Consider the following 21289-nt stretch of genomic DNA (forward strand, 5'->3'; position numbering starts at 1 on the left):
TGGTTACAAGCCCAGGAGAGGTGCTACAGGCGATGTCAAGCTGTTAGCAAAGACATTCTTATCGGTCATCTACTGCCATAGCCCATTAACACCAAATTTCGCCACACTGTCCTAATGGATACATTTGTCATACATCCCACATTGAGTTCTGCATTTATTTCATGCATTGCTGCTTTTCCGTTACCATGAAAAACTCTACACAAATGCCACTGCTCTTGGTTATCAAGTGAAGGCCACCACCCACTGTGTTGTTCACGGTGAGGGGTAGTGCCTAAAATTCATTGTTCTTGGAACACTCTTGACGCTGTGGATCTTGGAATATTGAATTTCCTTATGATTTCCAAAATGGAATGTCCCATGTGTCTCACTCCAACTAACGTTCCACATTCAAAGTCTGCTAATTTCTGTTGTGTGGCCATAACCATGTCAGACACCTTTTCACACAAATCAACTGAGTACAAATGACAGTTCTGCCAATGCACTGCCCTTTTATCCATTGTGTATGTGATATTACCACAACCTGCATATGTGCATATTGCTATCTCATGACTTTTGCCTTCTCAGTGTATGAAACAACTGACATGCCATGTTCAGTTGTATACAACCAGTTAACCACATCAAATACCAAAAGCAAGTCTAAAATTGTAGACAGGGGAATACAAAGATATGTAGCCTACACTAGTACCTCATTCTTCCGCATCAACTGAGCAGTCTATCAATCAAGTGAGTAAAGTAGTGCATTTTTTAGCTCATAAAATCTGTACAATTTATTCTCATATAAATTTTATGTGGTTTAGTATATTTATCTGCTTACTTGTAGAAAGTACATAGAATATAATCCATTCATGGAAAATTTAGAGCCTGGATCAGAAAGTTATCAAAGAATGGCTGAAGCAAAAATGAAAACATTATTCCTTTGTGCCAACTGTTTGCCTTGCCTGTAAATGTACACCAGTAAAATGGCACCATCAGTAACAAGCTACACATTCAAAACCAGTGGCTGGTTTCTGTACTTGTATGGGATGAGTTTTTGAGTGCGTTTACACACGAACATGAGACCAAATTTGTAGGTTGTTTTGCAGTTGAACTGACAATTACTTGTGAATTTTTCAACAAGCATCCAAAGTACAATATTGACCATGAAGTATTCACCTCTAGCAGTTATTTGTTTTGTGTATTTCCAGAGAAGTCAAGTGCGGTTACGTTCTGTCATTTAATTGTATGTAAGTTGTGCTTAGTAAAATCCCTGTTGTTGAAGAGACAGACTTACAACACATTCCACATAGCATGCGTCCAATTTTTATAATTTACTTATCGTAATTTCTGACTTGATGTTCAATTTGTAAAATTGTACTTCTTGTTCTTCTTGAGCATTTGTCCCACATCGTCACAGGGTTGCCACTATTATTTACAGATTTTGCATGGTTAATTTAAGGAGGTGGCTCAATCCTCTTCCTGTTACCATCTTGTTACCTTCTGGGACGGAAGGCATGTGTCGCAGCTGTCTGTCTGTGGTATCATTCATGCGGAAGTAAGCAGTAATTTTTCAAAATGTTTGCAATATCAAGTAACTGAGGTTGGACTTGGGTGCCAGCCTAGTACTCATTTAGTGGGAAATCATCTAGAAACCGTATCTAGGCTGGTTGGTCCACCAGCCCTCATCATGAATCCACCAGGCAGATTTGATGCTGGGCTGATGAACCGCTCTGTCCCGGAAGTGGCACTTTAACAGGCACAGCTATCTGACCACGTTTATAAAGTTGGCCTTAATTTTATGAAACTGAATTTTGAATGATTTGTTGGCTAATTGTTCTGCATTGTTTAAGTATATCCCACATATTTACAAATTACAAGTATGCTGATATGGTATTCATGTATTGGTTTTGTAATGCAAACACAGCTGCTGCTTGAAGAGAATATGACAGAGTTCCATATTTAAGAAGGTTTACTCATGTTCTAACTAAACTGAGAGAGATTGGTGTAGTGCTGAGATGTCATATTTGATCTGAATGTGCAACTGAAGCTAGTGTGAATGAAGTAGAAGGCATCCATTAAGTTGATACATTCCTTACTGTGCTGTCTGTCAGGCATCAGCAAGCAGTTGATAGTCTGTGGTGAGTTCAATGTCAATTTTCTAAAGGATTCTGATAAGAAAAATGACATGGAAACCTTATTTGGATCCTACAATTTGCTCTCAGTAGTTAACTTTCCAACACGGGTGGATAAAGACAGTAGGTCCCTAATTGATAATGTTTTCTTTGATGAGGCACAAAGTATGAAAATAACTGTTTACCTAGTAACAAATGCTCTCTCTTATCATGATGCACAGTTAGTCAGGATAAATACATAGCACCTTAAAGTATGGATACACCTCAGTGGCAGTCAGTCAGAATCATCAATGACTACAGGGAAAATATTTTTAAGAGTTGTTTACAAGAAATAACCTGGGATGAAATGTATAAAGAACCAAATGCCAAAAATTTAATCCATTCCATGATAAATTCATATCATTATTTGAAAATAGCTTTCTGCATAATCTAATCAGAAGGAACATTAAACAGCCATGTAAAAAACCATGGGTCACTAAGGGGATTAAAGTATCTTGTGAAACGAAAAGGAAAATGTATCTTTTGGCAAGAACAAGTAGAGAAGCTGCAGTAGTTGCGCACTACAAAAATTGCTCAAAATTACTAAGAAAGGTTATTAAAAAATCAAGAAACATGCACATAATGTCAGAAATCAGTATGTCTGACAACAGTTAAGGGAATATGGAATATAGTGAAGCAAGAGACAGGACAACCAACCACAGAAGAGGATAACATTACTATTGAATTGAATGGAAGGCTTACAAATGACAAGTCACAGGCAACAAATGTATTTAATAGTCATTTCTTAAACATAGTAGAAAACATAGGGACCAACAGTTCAAAAGAAAGCTCGCAGCAATATACTGAAGAAGTAAATCTCATAAAATTACATGTATGAATGTACCACAAACTTCTACTTCTGAAATTAAGAGGGTCATACATTCTCTCAAGAATAAAAGCTCTTCTGGTTTTGATGGTGTTTCCAATAAAGTACTAAAGAATTGTTCCCGTATAATAAGTCTGGTATTGTCTGAAATATGTAATTCATCATTAACTGAAGGCATTTTTCCAGAGAGACTAAAATATGACATTGTTAAACCCCTCTTTAAAAAATGTGATAAGAGAGACATCAGTAACTACATACCTATTTCACTGCTGACATCATTTTCCAAATTTTTTGAGAAGGTGATGTATTCTAGAATAGTATCTCACCTTGGCAACAATAATATCCTCAGAAAATCACAGTCTGGGTTTCAGAAGGGTTGCTCTACTGAGAATGCCATTTACATGTTCACACACAAGATGCTACAAGCATTAAATAACAAATTAGCACTGGTAGGTACTTTCTGTGACCTATCCAAGGCATTTCATTGAGTGAATCAGAGTACATAAATTGAAGTTTTATGGGATTGATGGTATAGCCAACCAACGGGTCATGTCATATCTAACCAAAAGAATGCAGAAAGTTGTACTTAGTAGTAATTCAACCAACAGAATCCAGGGCAATTATTCTGACTGGAGAGAAATCATGTATGGGGCCCACAAGGCTCAATCTTAGGTCCACTACTGTTTCTCATATATGTAAATGATTCACCGTCTAATGTACAACAAGCAGAATTAGTTCTTTTTGCAGATAACACCAGTATTGAAATCACCCCCAGTATACATACAGAAATGGAAGAAATGGTGAACAAAGTTCACAAAATTATCATAGACTGGTTTTCTGCGAATGGTCTCACCCTGAATTTCACAAAGACCCATCATATTCAGTTCTGCACCTCTTGGGGTACTGCGCCAGTGATAAGTGTAACACATGGTGATGAAATAATATGTAAGGTGGAATCTTCAAAATTCTTAGGTGACCATATTGATGAGAATTTAAATTGGAAAAAAAACACATTTTTGGAACTCCTAAAACAATTTAGTTCAGCCACAATTGCACTTAGAATCACAGCAAATTTTGGGGAAAGAGAAATCAGTAAGTTGACATATTTTACTTATTTTCATTCAGTAATATTATATCAAATAGTGTTCTTGGGTTACTCATCTTTAAGAAAGAAGGACTTCATTAACCAAAAATGTGGTGTAAGAATAATATGTGGTGCTCATCTGTGATCATCTTGTAGACATATGTTTAAGGAGTTGGGCATTCTGACGACTGCTTCACAGTATATTTATACCCTCATGAAGTTTGTTGTAAATAATCCACGACAGTTCAAAAGGAACAATGAGGTACATAATTACAATACTAGAAGAAAAAATGGCATTCATTACTCAACATTAAGGTTGTCTTTAGCACAGAAAGGGGTGCACAATGCTGCAACAAAAAATTTTGACCACTTATGCAGTGATATAAAATGTCTAAGAGACAGCACGGTAAAATTTGAAAATAAATTGAAAAGTTTCTCCTTGATAACTCTTCCTATTCCATAGAAGAATTGCTATGTTTGTAATGTGTAAAAGGTGATGGGTAGGAATTGTTAACTCAATCTGTATATCTTGTTTTCATTTTGGGGCAAAAAATTATATGGCGATGCCTAGAGTATAAATAGTTGTACAAATTAATTTTCAGTACGAATGTAAAATGACTTGTTCCACATCATGACGATTTATCATGTAAAATGATCCATGGAACATGAAAGTAACTGACTAATTAACTAACTAACCAATACAGATTGGACATATTTTACATGGAATTTTTTATTTGAATTAGTCTATAGTACCACCTCTTAAAATATTTACTGTTCCTCCTTAAACATCCTGTATATGTTGATAATTCTTTTTATGATACATTAATCATGGAATAGTTGGGTGCTGCCATGCTTTTGCTCACACTGTGTCCTCTTCCTTAAGATTACAAAAGCTCATTTATAGCTCTACTGTCCAGCTCTTACCAAGAATTTTTTGGAGTGGGGCCCCCTCCCTCTCTGTGCAATATTGTGCATTATCAATACCATGTCTAGGAGTTCGCAGTAAGCAGTGTGATTGTACTGCCAATCTGCAGCTGGTTAGGAGACACACCCTTATGAGTCCAAGCAGCCAGTGCCACCACAGAGCTGATAAAAGGATGCTGCACCAATATCTAGTCACTCTGTTAGTTCAGTTGTGCCTGTCTAGTTGAAGTGTTGTCATTCAGTCTCTGTTGTTATTGTGGATAATGAGATAGCTGTACCAGCCAACAGCCACACGTGCTGCACAAGGTGGTGTATGTGAATTTGATGACTGTTTTCCAGCTCATGCCATCTGAACGTTTCCCCAGCTTTTCTAAAAGTGCAGGTGGAAATTATCCCTGCAACACAGCCTTCATGCTCAGAACACACCTGGCCTCAACCTTCGCTAGTCCCTGTATTCCACCTGCCTCTATTCTCTTCCCTGTTCCCACTTCAGCCTCAGTCATGCCTTCTAACCACCAGCTCACCTGATGAATATACCCTCTGCCCTCCTGAGCCTCCCCCCACCACCAGTCACCCAGTAAAGCTCTCCCAATGCTTTACCTAGTAGCTGACCATCTTTTTCTTACCAGTCCCTGCACACTCCCACAGGCAGCACTACAACATCTTCCCCACACCTTGCCTTCTCTCTCTTCCACTTCCCACCACATACCTTTTCAGTACCCCCCACCATCCACCCCAGCGTAGATCGATATTCACCTCAGTAAGAATTTTTTTTAATTTTTTATTTTTTTATTGTGTGTGTGTGTGTGTGTGTGTGTGTGTGTGTGTACAGACGAGTCTGATGAAGGATTTTATCTGACAGCTAAATAATACACAACAGTCTATGTTTAAATCCATGTCTGCTATCAACCCCTCATCTGTGTAGTGAGTAGCACACTACCCTAATTTATATCAATTTTCTTCTTCTTCTTCTTCACATCACGTATTAGGTAAATTGCCTATTACAGTACTCCAGCTCTTGTATGGCCTTCCAACACTTCTTCTTCCAGTGTGTTTATAACTGAAAGCCTTTAGCAGGAATCTTTCTCCACCCATACGATCTACATGTTCCTTCCATTTTTCCCTATTTTCCTTATTTTTTTCTGTTTAGGTTGTACATTCCTAAATCATTCCCTATATCTTCATTTCTTTTTCAATCTTCCCTTGTACATCCTTCTACTCTTCTTAGAAATCTCATTTCTTGAGCCTGTATTCTACTTTCTTGACGTCTTGTTGTTCCCCATGCTTCACTTCCACAAGTAAGGTTGGCTGGTTGGTTGGTTTAAAAGGGGTGGGAAGTGGGGGGGGGGGGGTGGGGGGAGGGACCAAACTGCTTGGTCATCAATCACTTGTTCCCATTAAAACAACTCCACAAGGGAAAGAATAAAACAAATGCGATATACACCACAATACCGAGAGGAAAGAAAACCCACAAGAATGACAGAAGGGCAAAAAACACTACAAGGAACAAAATAGGACAAGCAAACCACAGAGAGACACAAAAAACAGGTAGAAGAGATTAAAACATGAGAGCAGATTACCACAGCTGGCTGACAACGAGAATAAAAAGGATAAGCGAGCCACTCTGCAACACATTAAAACCTCCAGCCTCAAAGCACTAGCGTGGTGCAGGAGACAGCCGTGGGTCACCCAAGCATGGCCAATGTGGACCCGGCAGAGAACCACAGAGTGCCTGCGAGAGGCCCACATGGAAGACTTCCACACATTTGTAGTCTCCTTAATGACATGCAGTTTGTTGTGCATACTGAGGTTATGCCATTCGGTCTCCCACAGCTGAAAAACCTTGCGCCATAATAATGAATGCAACTCAGTTACCGGGATGCCAATCTCCTTAAGCAGTTTCCGTGTAGCCTGTTTGGCCAGCCTGTCAGCAAGTTCATTTCCTGGGACGTCAATGTGTCCTGAGGTCCAGACAAACACCACTGAATGACTGGACCATTCCAGGGCATATAGGGACTCCTGGATGGTCACTACCAAAGGATAGCAAGGGTAGAACTGGTCGATAGCTTGTAGGCTGCTCAAAGAGTCAGTACAGAGAAGGAACGGCTCACCAGGGCATGAATAGATGTGCTCAAGAGCATGAAATATGACCACCAGCTCATCATCAGACTGCAAAAGAAGTTCCCTGTGGAAGATAATACCCTGGACCATATTTAAGCTCTTATGGGGCATGATGGAAACAGAAACATCCTCCAGCTTATCACAGGCAAGGAGTGCTGTTCAATATGTCCTCTGTGAACATAGGGGAAGCCAACATGACCATCAGCCATTGAGCCATCAGTGTAAACCACTTCAGAACACCGGGACATGTCAAGAATCGAGAGAAAGTGACAACAGAGGGCCATGGGGTGAACTGAGTTCATAGGGCCATTCGAAAGGTCCAGACGGAGCTTCGGCCTAGGTTTACACAATGAAGGTGTACATGAATGGACCTCGAGTAGAGGTGGTAAAGGGGAAAACTCCAGTTCAGACAGAAGGGATCGGGCATGAACCGCAATCATCAGCCCTGACCAGGGCTGGCTATGCAGGAGATGAACCGCTGTGGTTGGGAAAAGGAGATGGTAATTTGGATGCTCAGGAGAGCTATGAATGCGTGCAATGTAACTGGTGAACAGTTGTACATGTCTGATTTGCAATGGAGGGAGACCAGCCTCCAGCAGTGCGCTGGTCGCTGGACTTGTCCTAAAAGCTCTCGTCCTAAAAGCTCCCATCGCTAGTTGAACACCACAGTGGTGCACTGGGTCGAGCAACCACAACACTGATGGGTGCCGCTGAACCATATACCAGACTCCCATAGTCAAGGTAGCATTGACCAAGGGCTCTGTAGAGTTGCAGCAGTGTAGAGCGATCTGCACCCCAGTTGCTGCTGCTCAGGCAGCGAAGAGCATTGAGGTGATGCCAGCACTTTCGCTTAAGTTGATGAAGATGAAGAAGCCAAGTCAATAAAGCATCAAAAACCAATCCTAAGAATTGATATGTCTCCACCACAGTGAGTCAATCATCATTAAGGTAAAGTTCTGGTTCCGGATGAATGGTACGACACTGACAGAAGTGCATGGCACACGACTTTGCAGCTGAAAACTAGAAGCCGTGGGTTAGATCTCATGACTGCGTCTTGTGGATGGCTCCCTGTAGGCACTGCTCAGCAACACCAGTACTGGAGGAGCAGTAGGAAATGCAGAAGTCGTCTGCATACAAAGAAAGTGATACAGACGGCCCTACAGCTACTGCTAGACCATTAATGGCCACTAAAAATAGATAAACTCAATACAGAGCCCTGCAGAACCTCATTCTCCTGGATATGGGGGGAACTATGGGAGGCACCAACTTGGACACAGAAAGTACAGAGCAACAGGAAATTTTGGATAAAAATAGGGAGTGGGTCTCGGAGACCACACTCACATAATGTGTTCATAAATCAAAAAAGGCAGCAACGCAAACAAGTGTTGGCGTCTGGAAAAGGCTGTTCTGATGGCAGACTCAAGGGACACTAGATTATCAGTAGTAGAGCAACCCTAGTGGAAACCGCCCTGTCATGGAGCCAATAGGCCACATGACTCCAGGAGACAACACAACTGCCAACTCATCATATGTTCTAGCAACTTACAAAGGAGTTGGTGCAGCTGATGAGCCTACAGCTATCCACATCAAGTGGGTCTTTACCAGGTTGGAGCACTGGAATGATGGTGGCCTCCCATCATTGTGATGAGAAGACGCCCACACCAGATCTGGTTGAAGACGATGAGGAGATGTCACTTGAAGTCAGACGATTGATGTTTAATCATTTGACTGTAAATCCGATCTGGCCTGGGTGCTGTGTTGGGGCAATGTGCAAGGGCACTGAGGAGCTCCCACTCAGTAAATGGAGTGTTATAGGGTTCACCGTGATGTTCAGTGAACGAGAGGAGTTTCCCTTCCATCCGCCATTTGAGGATGTGAAAGGCTGGGGTGTAATTCTCCGACACAGAAGCTCGAGCTTAGTGCTCAGCAAAGTGCTCAGCAATTGCGTTTGCATTGGTAAATAACACGCCATTGACGTTAATGCCAGGGATACCTGTTGGGGGTCTGGTACCCAAAAACACGTCTGATCTTCATCCAGACTTGAGAAGGTGATATATGGCACCCAATGGTCGAGATGTACCTCTCCCAACACACCTGATTCCCTCTTTTTATAAGCTGGCAAACGCGGGAGCAGAGCCGTTTAAAAGCTATTAGGTGATCCAGGGAAGGGTGCCACTTATGTTGCTGTAGAGCCTGCCTATGCTCTTTAATGGCCTCAGCAATTTTCAGCGTCCACCAAGGAACTGTCTTTCGACGGAGGCACCCTACGGAAAAAGGGATCGAATTTTCTGCTGCAGAAACAATCATCCTGGTGGCTCGGCCAACCATCACATTGATGTTATCATGTGGGGGAGATTCAATGGAGATGGCAGAGGTGAAAACTTCCCAGTCTGCCTCCTTTAAAGCCCACCTGGGTAGTAGGCGTTCATGGGCATGACACCAGGGGAGTGCCAGGAAGATTGAGAAGTGGTCACTACCACACAAGTCATCATGGGCTCTCTAGTGGACAGATGGGAGAAGTCCTGGGTTGCAGAGTGATAAATCAATGGCCGAATAAGTACCATGAGCCACAATGAAATGTGTGGGGGCCCCATTATTTAAGAGGCAGAGGTCGAGTTGAGACAGTAAATTTTCGACATCTCTACCTTGGCCAGTAAGCATGGTGCCACCCCACTAGAGGTTATGGGTGTTAAAATCTCCCAAAAGTAGGAAAGGTTTTGGGAGTTGATGAATCAGTGTGGCCAATATGTTCAGGGGTACTGCACCATCTGGAAGAAGATATATGTTGCAGACGGTTATTTCGTGTGTCGTCCTTATCCTGACAGCCACAGCTTCAAGAAGAGTTGGAAGGGGCACAGGTTCACTACACACTGAGTTCAGGACATGACGCAAACCCCACCTGACACTCTATTATATGTACTAAAGTTCTTGTAATATCCCCTACAGTGATGAAGGGCAGGGGTCCGCATTGCTGGAAACCAGGTTTCCTGGAGGGCAATGCAGAAAGCAGGTATAAAGCTTAACAGTTACCATAGCTCAGCCAGATGGTGGAAAAAACTGCCACAATTCCACTGGTGGATGGCGTCATCATGGGGCTGGGAAGGCATAAAAGCATGAAAGGAGGCAGTTCATGCCTCAGGGTCACCTGCTGCCACCTACTTAGTACCTGAGCAGTCTATATCCATTGTGTCTGAGGGTCTGGCGAGATCTAGGTCCTCAGCGGATGCCAGAATCTCCACCTCATCCTCACACACAGAGCTTGTAGGTAGTGGTGGTGTGGGTGAAACTGCAATTTCCTTGCTATTGGGGGTCTTATTTTTAGATTTCTCTCGCTGCTCCTTGGGTTTCTCTGGCTGGGAGGGCTTCAGTGATTCAGTCTCTAGGACTGAGGAGGATCTTGAAGCCCTATGACCAGCTGGCTGTGGGCACTTCAGCCACTGTCAGGTGCCCGGATTCTCACTTGTATGAACTTGGTAAGGGAGTGACCCAAGCGACCCCGCTCTAATGAGAGGTGCCGAAGAAGACTGATGCTTCTCTGGCTGAAATTTGGGGACTAATGTCCCCGATGGTTGGGAGGCATTGCTGCCAAGGTAGGTGGTGCGGGAGCAACAGGGAGAGAAGTGCCCCCCCCCCACCATCAATGGTGCAGGCATAGTCTTACAGCTCTGAGAGCCGACTGGAAGTGGCAGAACTGATGGAGCAAGAACTGTTTTCGTAGTGGCGGAGTAAGAGGATGTCATACGCACAGGATGTAGGCATTCAAATTTCCTCTTAACCTCAGTGTAGGTAAGTTGGTCCAGGGTCTTGTATTCCATGATTTTCCTTTCTTTCTGTAGAATCCTGCAGTTTGGCGAACGCGGGGAATGGTGCTCTCTGCAGTTGACATAGATGGCAGGCAGGGCACATGGAATATTGGGATGTGAAGGATGTCCACAATCTCAACAGGTGATGCTGGAAGTACAGCGGGAAGACATATGCCTGAACTTCCAGCACTTAAGGCACTGCATTGGGGGAGAGATATATGGCTTGACATCACAGTGTTAGACCATCACCTTGACCTTATCGGGTAATGTGTCACCCTCAAAGGCCAAGATGAAGGCACTGGTGGAAACCTGATTATTCCTCAGACCCTGATTGGCGCGGGACGAAATGAACACCTCGTCACTCTAAGTTGGTGTGCAGCTCATCATCAGACTGCAAAAGAAGTTCCCTGTGGAAGATAATACCCTGGACCATATTTAAGCTCTTATGGGGCATGATGGAAACAGAAACATCCTCCAGCTTATCACAGGCAAGGAGTGCCTGTGAATGGGGAGAGGATGCTGTTTCGATTAAGACTGACCCAGATCACATTTTGGACAATCCCTCTACCTCCCTAAACTTGTCCTCTAAATGTTCTACAAAACCTGAGGCTTCATTGACACAAAGAATTCCCCATCAGCTCTTGTGCATAGGTAGTACCGGGGCGAATAAAGTTCACTGCCATCCTTAGCCTGGCGTTCCTCCCATGGTGTGGCTATGGAGGGGAACGATTGAGCATCTTATCTCATTGCATTAAAATGAAACATGGAGCACTTAGAGACTACTGGTGATTGACCACCAGCAAGTTATGACATATTACACTTCATGGCATGTCATCCACCCTGATGCCACCCACTCTGACCAGGGGCCCTCCCACTGCTATTGTTTTACAAAATTTCAACTGGATTTCTTGTTTGGTTTTACTCTGCAAACAGTTAATGATAGTTCCACATATGGAAGTAAATTTATTTAATTTTTTGTCCACGGCATGGTTATATTCATGAGTGATGTGGCATCCTAGATATTTAAAATGTTTTCCTCACTCCAAGATTTTACTATTCAAGACTATTTTAGGGCTTACTGGTAGTCTGCCCTTAAATGCCATCCGCTTTTTTTTATCTTCCGACAATGTTAGGTTGTAATCTGAGGCTATCTGCTGCAACTTATAGACTCCCATCTGAAGGTCATTTTCATTCTATATACTGCATCCTTGTCATACCCCTTTGTTTGTGTTCATTGGCTTTGTTGATACATTTCTCATATCTATAACAATTTCAGTGTTTGTGTATAGACTCTTAATAGCACTTGTGAGGTGAGACGGACAAACTCATTCAGCCATGATAGTCAATAGCATTTCTCTATTCACATTATCAAATGCTTTCTCAAAATCCACACAAGCAAGATGGGTTTCCCTATTGAACTATTGTCTCTTTTCTATAACTTGCAGTGTAAAAACGTTGTCAAAAGTTGATCCTCCTTTTCTAAAACCTGATTGTTCATCTACATCTACATTTATACTCCGCAAGCCACCCAACAGCGTGTGGTGGAGGGCACTTTACGTGCCACCATCATTACCGCCCTTTCCTGTTCCCCAGTTATTAGCTTTTCCATGATATTTTTAAGTCTTGCATTCAAGATTTTTGGACTATAACTTACAGGGTGAATCCAGGAGGCTTATTACTTGATAGTTAATACATTTATTTTTATTATCCTTTTTAAAGACAGATATTACTTTGGTCTTCGGCCAGTCTTTTGGTAGCTTCTTATTCCTCCAATATTGATTAAATATGTGAAGAAGTCTTAGATGTAAGAATAACCCTCCATATTTCCACAGTTCCACATTATACCATCTAAGTCTGTGATTTTCCTATTTTTTTGTAGCTTTTAGAGCTTCCAGCAGTTCTCACATATCAGTGTCGTTCATTTCAGGTAACATCTGAATTTAACTGTCATAATAACACATTTTTTTAATAATGATTTTTAATAATGATATATTATTAACACATACACCATCATTTCCTTGTCTGTTGAGTGATTTTATCACTTTATAAGTGATAGTTTATCTGCCATGAAAATCATGTTCCATATTGCTAATGAAGCATTCCCGTAGTTCTACATGTGCTTTATGAGTTATTTATTTTGTATTATACTCATTATACTCTTCATTAGCAGGATTATTTATATAGGACTTGTATGGTTCTTTTTTTCCTTTAAAACCTGTTTCCATCTCTGATGTCCATATCCTTACTCCTCTATGTTTCCTGTCTTTCCTTTTCTTCCCCAGAACCTCACAAGTAAGTTAGGTTCAATATAGCTGTTTTTTAAGTTTTTCCATTCTTCTTCTAAGTCTTCTACTGTTTTTAAATTTGCTGTCTCAGCAATCTTCTACAAGGTAAACTTTAAGAACATGTTCTTCCTTTTGGCCCTTAACTGGTTTCTTCGGATTTCTCCATTTTGCATAGATGTCATTTATTGACACTAGTAGAAAGCGATCTGATCCAGTATACTCTCCTTGATAAACTCTGGTATCTTTAACTCATCCAGTAAATCTTTCATTTATTATTATATAATCTATGATAGATCTATATCCTCCTGCTGACCAGGTAAATTTGTGTATGTCTTTCTTTCTACAGAAAGTACTGGTAATTTTAAAATGATTTAAGGTAGCAAAATCTCTGAGTATTTTTCTGTTTTTATTGAATACATTTTCTCCATATAAGCCTATTATTTTTGGAATTGGTATATTTCCAATTCTAGCATTGAGATCTGTCTTTTACTATATCTGTTTAAGATTGCTTGCAACTGTTTGAGCTGTTTGTAAAAGGCCTTGGACTCGTCAACTTGTCCTTCTTCTGGGGCATAAGTTGCTATTATTCGTAGGATTCCTGTTGGACTTTTAATTCATACTAGTACAATGGGTTCATTTACACATCCAAAGTTCAGTATTTTATCTCCCCATTTTCTATGAATGTAGATGGGACACCTTTACTTGCTTTTTGTTCCTGCTTTACTCCACTGTAGATCATAATGTAGTTGTCTACACATTTAATTCCAGATGTTTTCTTGTTTGTTTCTGTAATTTCTCCAAAACCTGTTTCTTTTTCTTTCAGATGTTTAGCTAATTCCACTTTCTTAAGGGCAATTCTCCCAACATTCCAGATGGCAAATTTCCAAGCTCCATTAAACCATTAACCATTATTAATATCATAAGTTATGTATCTTTGCATGAATGCCAAATAGCCTTATTTTCTAAAAATAAAAAGGTTTTATAAAATGTTGTACAATGAATGCGAGATGCCTTTAATAGGTTCAACAGCAAAACATTGTCTCGAAATTTGGTAGAAAATCCGAAGAAATTCTGGTCGTATGTAAAGTACACAAGTGGCAAGACGCAGTCAATACCTTCGCTGTGCAGTGCCGATGGCACTGTTACCAACGACTGTGCCACTAAAGCGGAGTTATTGAACGCAGTTTTATGAAATTCCTTCACCAGGGAAGATGAATGGAATATTCCAGAATTTGAAACACGAACAGCTGCTAGCATGAGTTTCTTCGAAGTAGATACCTTAGGGGTTGCGAAGCAACTCAAATCGCTTGATACAGGCAAGTCTTCAGGTCCAGATTGTATACCGATTAGGTTCCTTTCAGATTACGCTGATACAATAGCTCCCTACTTAGCAATCATATACAACCACTCGCTCACCGATAGATCTGTACTTACATATTGCAAAATTGCGCAGGTCGCACCAGTGTTTAAGAAGGGTAGTAGGAGTAATCCATCGAACTACAGACCTATATCATTGACATCGGTTTGCAGTAGGGTTTTGGAGCATATACTGTATTCAAACATTATGAATCACCTCGAAGGGAACAATCTATTGATACGTAATCAGTATGGCTTCAGAAAACATTGTTCTTGTGCAATGCAGCTAGCTCTTTATTCGCACAAAGTAATGGCCACTATTGACAGGGGATCTCAAGTTGATTCTGTATTTCTAGATTTCTGGAAAAGTTTTTGATATCATTCCTCACAAGCGACTTCTAATCAAGCTGCGAGCCTACGGGGTTTCATCTCAGTTGTGTGACTGGATTAGTGAGTTCCTGTCAGGAAGGTCACAGTTCATAGTAATAGACGGCAAATCATCGAGTAAAACTAAAGTGATATCAGGTGTTCCCCAGGGAAGCGTCCTGGGACCTCTGCTGTTCCTGATCTATATAAATGACCTGGGTGACAATCTAAGCAGTTCTCTTAGGTTGTTTGCAGAAGATGCTGTAATTTACCGTCTAGTGAGGTCATCCGAAGAACAGTATCAGTTGCAAAGCGATTTAGAAAAGATTGCTGTATGGTGTGGCAGGTCGCAGTTGACGCTAAATAACGAAAAGTGTGAGGTGATCCACGTGAGTTACAAAAGAAATCCGTTGGAATTCGATTACTCGATAAACAGTACAATTCTCAAGGCTGTCAATTCAACTAAATACCTGGGTGTTAAAATTATGAACAACTTCAGTTGTGGGGAAGGCGAGCCAAAGGTTGCATTTCATTGGCAGGACACTTAGAAGATGCAACAAGTCCACTAAAGAGACAGCTTACACTGCACTCGTTCATCCTCTGTTAGAATATTGCTGCGCAGTGTGGGATCCTTACCAGGTGGGATTGACTAAGGACATTGAAAGTGTGCAAAAAGGGCAGCTCGTTTTGCATTATCATGTAATAGGGGAGAGAGTGTAGCAGATATGACATGCAAGTTGGGATGGAAGTCATTAAAGCAAAGACGTTTTTCGTCGCGGCGAGATCTATTTACGAAATTTCAGCACCAACTTTCTCTTCCGAATGCGAAAATATTTTGTTGAGCCCAACCTACATAGGTAGGAATGATCATCAAAATAAAATAAGAGAAATCAGAGCTCCAACAGAAAGGTTTAGGTGTTCGTTTTTCCCGCGCACTGTTCGGGAGTGGAATGGTAGAGAGATAGTATGATTGTGGTTCGATGAACCCTCTGCTAAGCACTTAAATGTGAATTGCAGAGTAATCATGTAGATGTAGAAATGGGTAGGCAATTGTTGTGGTGTACAGGGATTTACAGTACAGAATGAATTTTATAAGCTTCTTCTACTATGAAGAGTTGCTGCATCTTCAAACTGGCAGCTTTCCAGCCTCGGTACAGAGGCTCTGGATGTAGTTGACCCTAAATGCCCACTATGCCACCCTCATTCCATCATAGTAAACTGCATCACAGCTCTTCAAGCAGACTGACTGAGCACATGCATATGCCACTTGTGATAATAAAAGTCAGGATCATACATAGGCTCTATAAAACTGGAACACACAGTGCTAACAGCTCCATGTGTCTTCTAACTGCCACACTGTAAAATACAGAACACTCTGAGTGACACTGTCTTCAGATTCCTCAGGTATAGTAACCAGGTAAGCTTATTAGGCCAAGAAACTGACTTTGTCCTGCTGAGTATAGACTGGACATCTATGTGTTCGTGGCACATGGTGTGGACAGTCTGTCTTGTGGCATACATCTGAGCACATTTTCTGAAAACTGTCTTGAGCAGCTAGTTTGGCAATTCACACACAGTGAAAATATTTTAGACCTTGTAGCTACAAACAGTGCTGATATTATTGACACCGTCAGAATAAAGACATGGGTTAGTGATCACTATGTCATCATAGCGATGATGGTTACTTAAGTTAATAAATCCATCAAGAAGGCTAGGAGAGTCTTTATGCTGGAAATAGCAGCTAACCAGTTGTTAGCATCTTACTTACACAATGAACGGGCATCATGTATTTCCAATGTGATGGATGTAGATAAATTATGGGCAAAGTTTAAACTGACTGTATATTGAACTCTGGCAAAGTATGTGCCAACTGATCAGAGTGAGGATGGAAAAGATCCATTGTGGTTTAATAATAAAATTTGGAAAATACTGAGGAAATGGAGATTATTGCACTCTTGTTTCATAAAAAGTGTGGAAAAGTCTATAGGCAAAAGTTAGTAGAAATTCATGCATCTCTAAAAAGATTGATGTGTGAAGCATACAACTTCCACCGTAATCCTTAGCAACACACCTTTGTGAAAACCTGTGAAAGTTGTGGTCCTACATAAAATCACTAAACTGGTTGAAGGGTTCTATTCAGTCACTCATCAACCAGCAATGAACAGAAAGCTGAAGTTTCAAATTTTGTGTTTAAAAAATCATACATGCAGGAGGATCATACAAACATACCATCATTTGGCTGTCAAATGATTTCTTGTATTGAGGACATGGAAACAGGCATCTCTGGCCCTGAGAAACTAGTGAAAGAGTTGAAAACGAAAGTCACCAGATCCAGATGGAGTCCCAAATTCGACTTTAAAGGGTGTACTCTTTGGCATTGGCCCTTACCTGGCTTGCATTTATTACAAAAGAACAGTGACTCTTGTACACAGAAAGATAAAAGAATGGACCCACAAAATTATGGACCAAAATTTCCTTATGACGGAAGAGCTTCTGTCCACAAATAAGCATGGATTTAGAAAGCACTGTTCAAGTGTAACTCAGCTTGCCCTTTTCTTGCACAACACCCTGCAAACCATGGATGAAAGGCATCGGGCAGATTTCATATCCCTAGTTTTCAAGAAAGTGTTTGACACAATGTCCCACTGCAGATTGTTAAGGAAGGTACAAGCATATGATATCATTTCTCAGATATGTGAATGGCTTGAAGTCTTCTTGAGCTACAGAACCAAATATGTTGTCCTGGATGACAAGTGTTCATCAGAGACAAGGCTATCATCAGGAGTGCCCCAAGGAAGTGTGTATGACCACTCTTGTCCCGTGTATAGATAAACGATACAGTGGATAGGGTGAGAAGCAACCTGTGACTGTTTGCTGATGATGCTGTAGTGTACAGGAAGGCATTGTCATTGAATGGCTGTGGGATAATACAGTGTCACTTACATAGAATTTCTATTTGTTGTTATGAATGGCTGCTTACTCTTAATGTGGAAAAATGTAAGTTAATGCAGACGAGTAGAAAAAACAATCCAGTAATGTTCAAACACAGTATAATGGTGTGCTGCTTGACACACCTGACACAGTCAGATCTGTTAAATATCTAGGTATAATGTTGCAAAGTGATAAGAAATGGAATGAGCACATAAGATCGGTAGCAAAGAAGGTGAATGGTTTTTTGGGCCAATTCTGGGAAAGTATGGCTGATCTATAAAGGAAACCACATATAGAACACTTGAGTACTGCTCAAGTGTCTGGGATCCTCAGCATGTGAGATTAAAAGAAGACATTGAAGCAATTCAGAGGTGTGCTAACAGATTTGTTACTGGTAGGTTCAATCAACACACAAGTATTACAAAGATTCTTCATGAACTCAAATGAGAATCTCTGGAGGGAAGAAGACTTTCTTTTCATGAAACACTATTGAGAAAATTTACAGAAACAGAAAATCACTCATGGCTTAAAAGAACACACACAGCTTCCTTGGCACAAAATTTAAATAGTTTCTTCTGCTCATTACTACAGAATCTTAACCACTGGTTGTAAATTATGCACAGTGACTGGAAGGAAAGCAGAAAATTGAAAAAGAAGGCACAAATAAGGAGAAGTGAACAAGGCTCCTGAATATGGCTGTTACACTACTTACAGCTACTAAAAAATTAATTACACTTGAAATACTACCTGAAAGGACATTATGACTCTATATCTAAATTGCTGTTGAGAAAAGCAGCATAATTAAAAAATAACTGGATGATGTTGAGGGAGCCCTTGTGTGGAGCTCCATGAGGATGATAAACCTCCCAGCAGCACCAGAAACTTTCTCAAGATGGAAGAATTCACTTATTTGGTGAGCTAGTACAGAAAAGTTTCTGTATAGCTACGTCCCATAGGGATTGTGGTGGAATGATATCCTGAACCCACAGTGACAGTGACAAAGGAGTTGCTTGGCTTCCAAGGTCCAGACATGATGGCAGTTGACCGTCTTTTCTCACATAAATATTTACGACAACAATAAAAGAGTTCCTTAGACATTGTTGAGGAGGGAACTGAAATACCATCTTTATTAGTTGGCAATTGTCCTCTGTTATACATGTAGTTAAAATTGTCAAGGACTATTTTATTTTAGTGTTTCTGTTGAGGGTCAACATCATGCTATAATGCAGAGGTCCTCAAAATTTTGGCGTGTGCATCTCCCTGCCTCCTCAACTTCTTGCACCTGTTTTATAAAAGCTTCTGTTAACTTCAAAAGTTTGGAAGTGTCTCTTCTGGTTCAAAAAGTTTAACCAACATTCACTCTGATCCCTTTAACGTGTCTTCTCTCTTGGGCCCCTGCACTTCTCTGAGATGGTTGCACCACCCCTTTTTAAGTTGTGAGGGGTGAGGTGTATGCAGGGCAATGCCCCTGCATATTTGGCCACCATACTTATTGATATGCTTTGCAGGCCAGGTACGGCCCATGCATCACCCTAGATGATGTTTGGTAATAGAGTCACTAAGCTGTTTACTGTCAAGTCTCCTGGAGACAGCACTGTGGTGTCACCGCCAGACACCACACTTGCTAAGTGGTAGCTTTAAATCGGCCGCGGTCCATTAGTACATGTCGGACCCGCGTGTCGCCACTGTCAGTAATTGCAGACCCGAGCGCCACCACACGGCAGGTCTAGAGACGTACTAGCACTCGTCCCCAGTTGTACGGCGACTTTGCTAGCGACTACACTGACGAAGCCTTTCTCTCATTTGCCAAGAGACAGTTAGAATAGCCTTCAGCTAAGTCCATGGCTACGACCTAGCAAGGCGCCATTAACCATTTCTGGAAAGAGTCTCAATTATATCGTCAAGAGCGATGTACCACAATGATGGAATAAAGTTAAGTATTCGAGGAGCTACGTACTTTTCTTTATAGCATTCATAAAGTATCCTGTTTCAGACCTCACGCCAGCCGGCGTGTGTGTACGCGTGCCTTTCGGTTAACCGTCACTGTGGACTGGCTGTCTTGTCAGTCCACAACAAGCACAATGTCTGGTGCTGTGAGCCATGCCACTATGGGGTGTGCAAATCATGGTAAACAATGTTGCAGTTGCCTACTTGGGTCCGTAGGGTCATATATCCACATACCGTGAGCCATTTACAATGCTACACTTCTGTTAGTCGCTCCTGAGTATATCACTTTGTATGATCTGCATGTGACTGCCCACAAGCTCATCGCTTCATGGGACCATGCCATCACGGTGCCTTGTTGCCCATCAGTGGACTGTTGAGATCTCAGCCTTGTGAGACTGTGTCAGTACCTATCCTCCCTGCTCCATGCTACAACAATGTCCTTGTACTTTGCCTTAGTGTGCACCTGTTAGGCACTGACAAGGATCAACACTTCTGTTATCAAGTTGTGTGAATATTCATTCTCAGAAACTGTACATAGTTTAACATGTTAATATACACTACTGGCCATTAAAATTGCTACACCACGAAGATGATGTGCTACAGATGCGAAATTTAACCGACAGGAAGAAGATGCTGTGATATGCAAATGATTAGCTTTTCAGAGCATTCACACAAGGTTGGCACTGGCGGTGACACCTACAACATGCTGACATGAGGAAAGTTTCCAACTGATTTCTCATACACAAATAGCAGTTCGGCATTGCCTGGTGAAATGTTGTTGTGATGCCTCATGTAAGGAGGAGAAATGCGTACCATCACATTTCCGACTTTGATAAAGGTCGGATTGTAACCTATCGCGATTGCGGTTTATCATATCGTGACATTGCTGCTTGCGTTGGTCGAGATCCAATGACTGTTACCAGACTATGGAATCGGTGTGTTCAGGAGGGTAATACGGAACACCGTGCTGGATCCTAATGGCCTCGTATTACTAGCAGTCGAGATGACAGGCATCTTATCCGCATGGCTGTGATGGATCGTGCAGCCATGTCTCGATCCCTGAGTCAACAGATGGGGGCGTTTGCAAGACAACAACCATCTGCATGAACAGTTCGACGACATTTGCAGCAGCATCGACTATCAGCTCGGAGACCATGGCTGCGGTTACCCTTGACGCTGCATCACACTGGAAGCGTGTATTCATCATCACCACACTGGCATATCACCCGGCGTGATGGTATGGGGTGCCATTGGTTACAAGTCTCAGTCACCTCTTCTTCGTACTGACGACACTTTGAACAGTGGACGTTACATTTCAGATGTGTTACGACCCCTGGCTATACCCTTCATTCGATCCCTGCGATAACCTACATTTCAGCAGGATAGTGCACGACCACATGTTGCAGGTCCTGTAGGGGTCTTTCTGGATACAGAAAATGTTCGACTGCTGCCCTGGCCAGCACATTTTCCAGATCTCTTACCAATTGAAAATGTCTGGT

The 21289-nt window shown here is 41.6% G+C and overlaps 1 protein-coding gene across 1 annotated transcript in view; it reads right to left on the reverse strand.

The window, feature by feature from the left end:
- The window catches only part of LOC126183298 (lisH domain-containing protein ARMC9-like), a 242578-nt gene that overhangs the window by 131744 nt on the left and 89545 nt on the right, over positions 1-21289 (reverse strand). The window lies entirely within an intron of this gene.

Source organism: Schistocerca cancellata, chromosome 4 (genome assembly GCF_023864275.1).
Source record: "Schistocerca cancellata isolate TAMUIC-IGC-003103 chromosome 4, iqSchCanc2.1, whole genome shotgun sequence".
NCBI classification, from domain to species: Eukaryota; Metazoa; Arthropoda; class Insecta; order Orthoptera; family Acrididae; genus Schistocerca; species Schistocerca cancellata.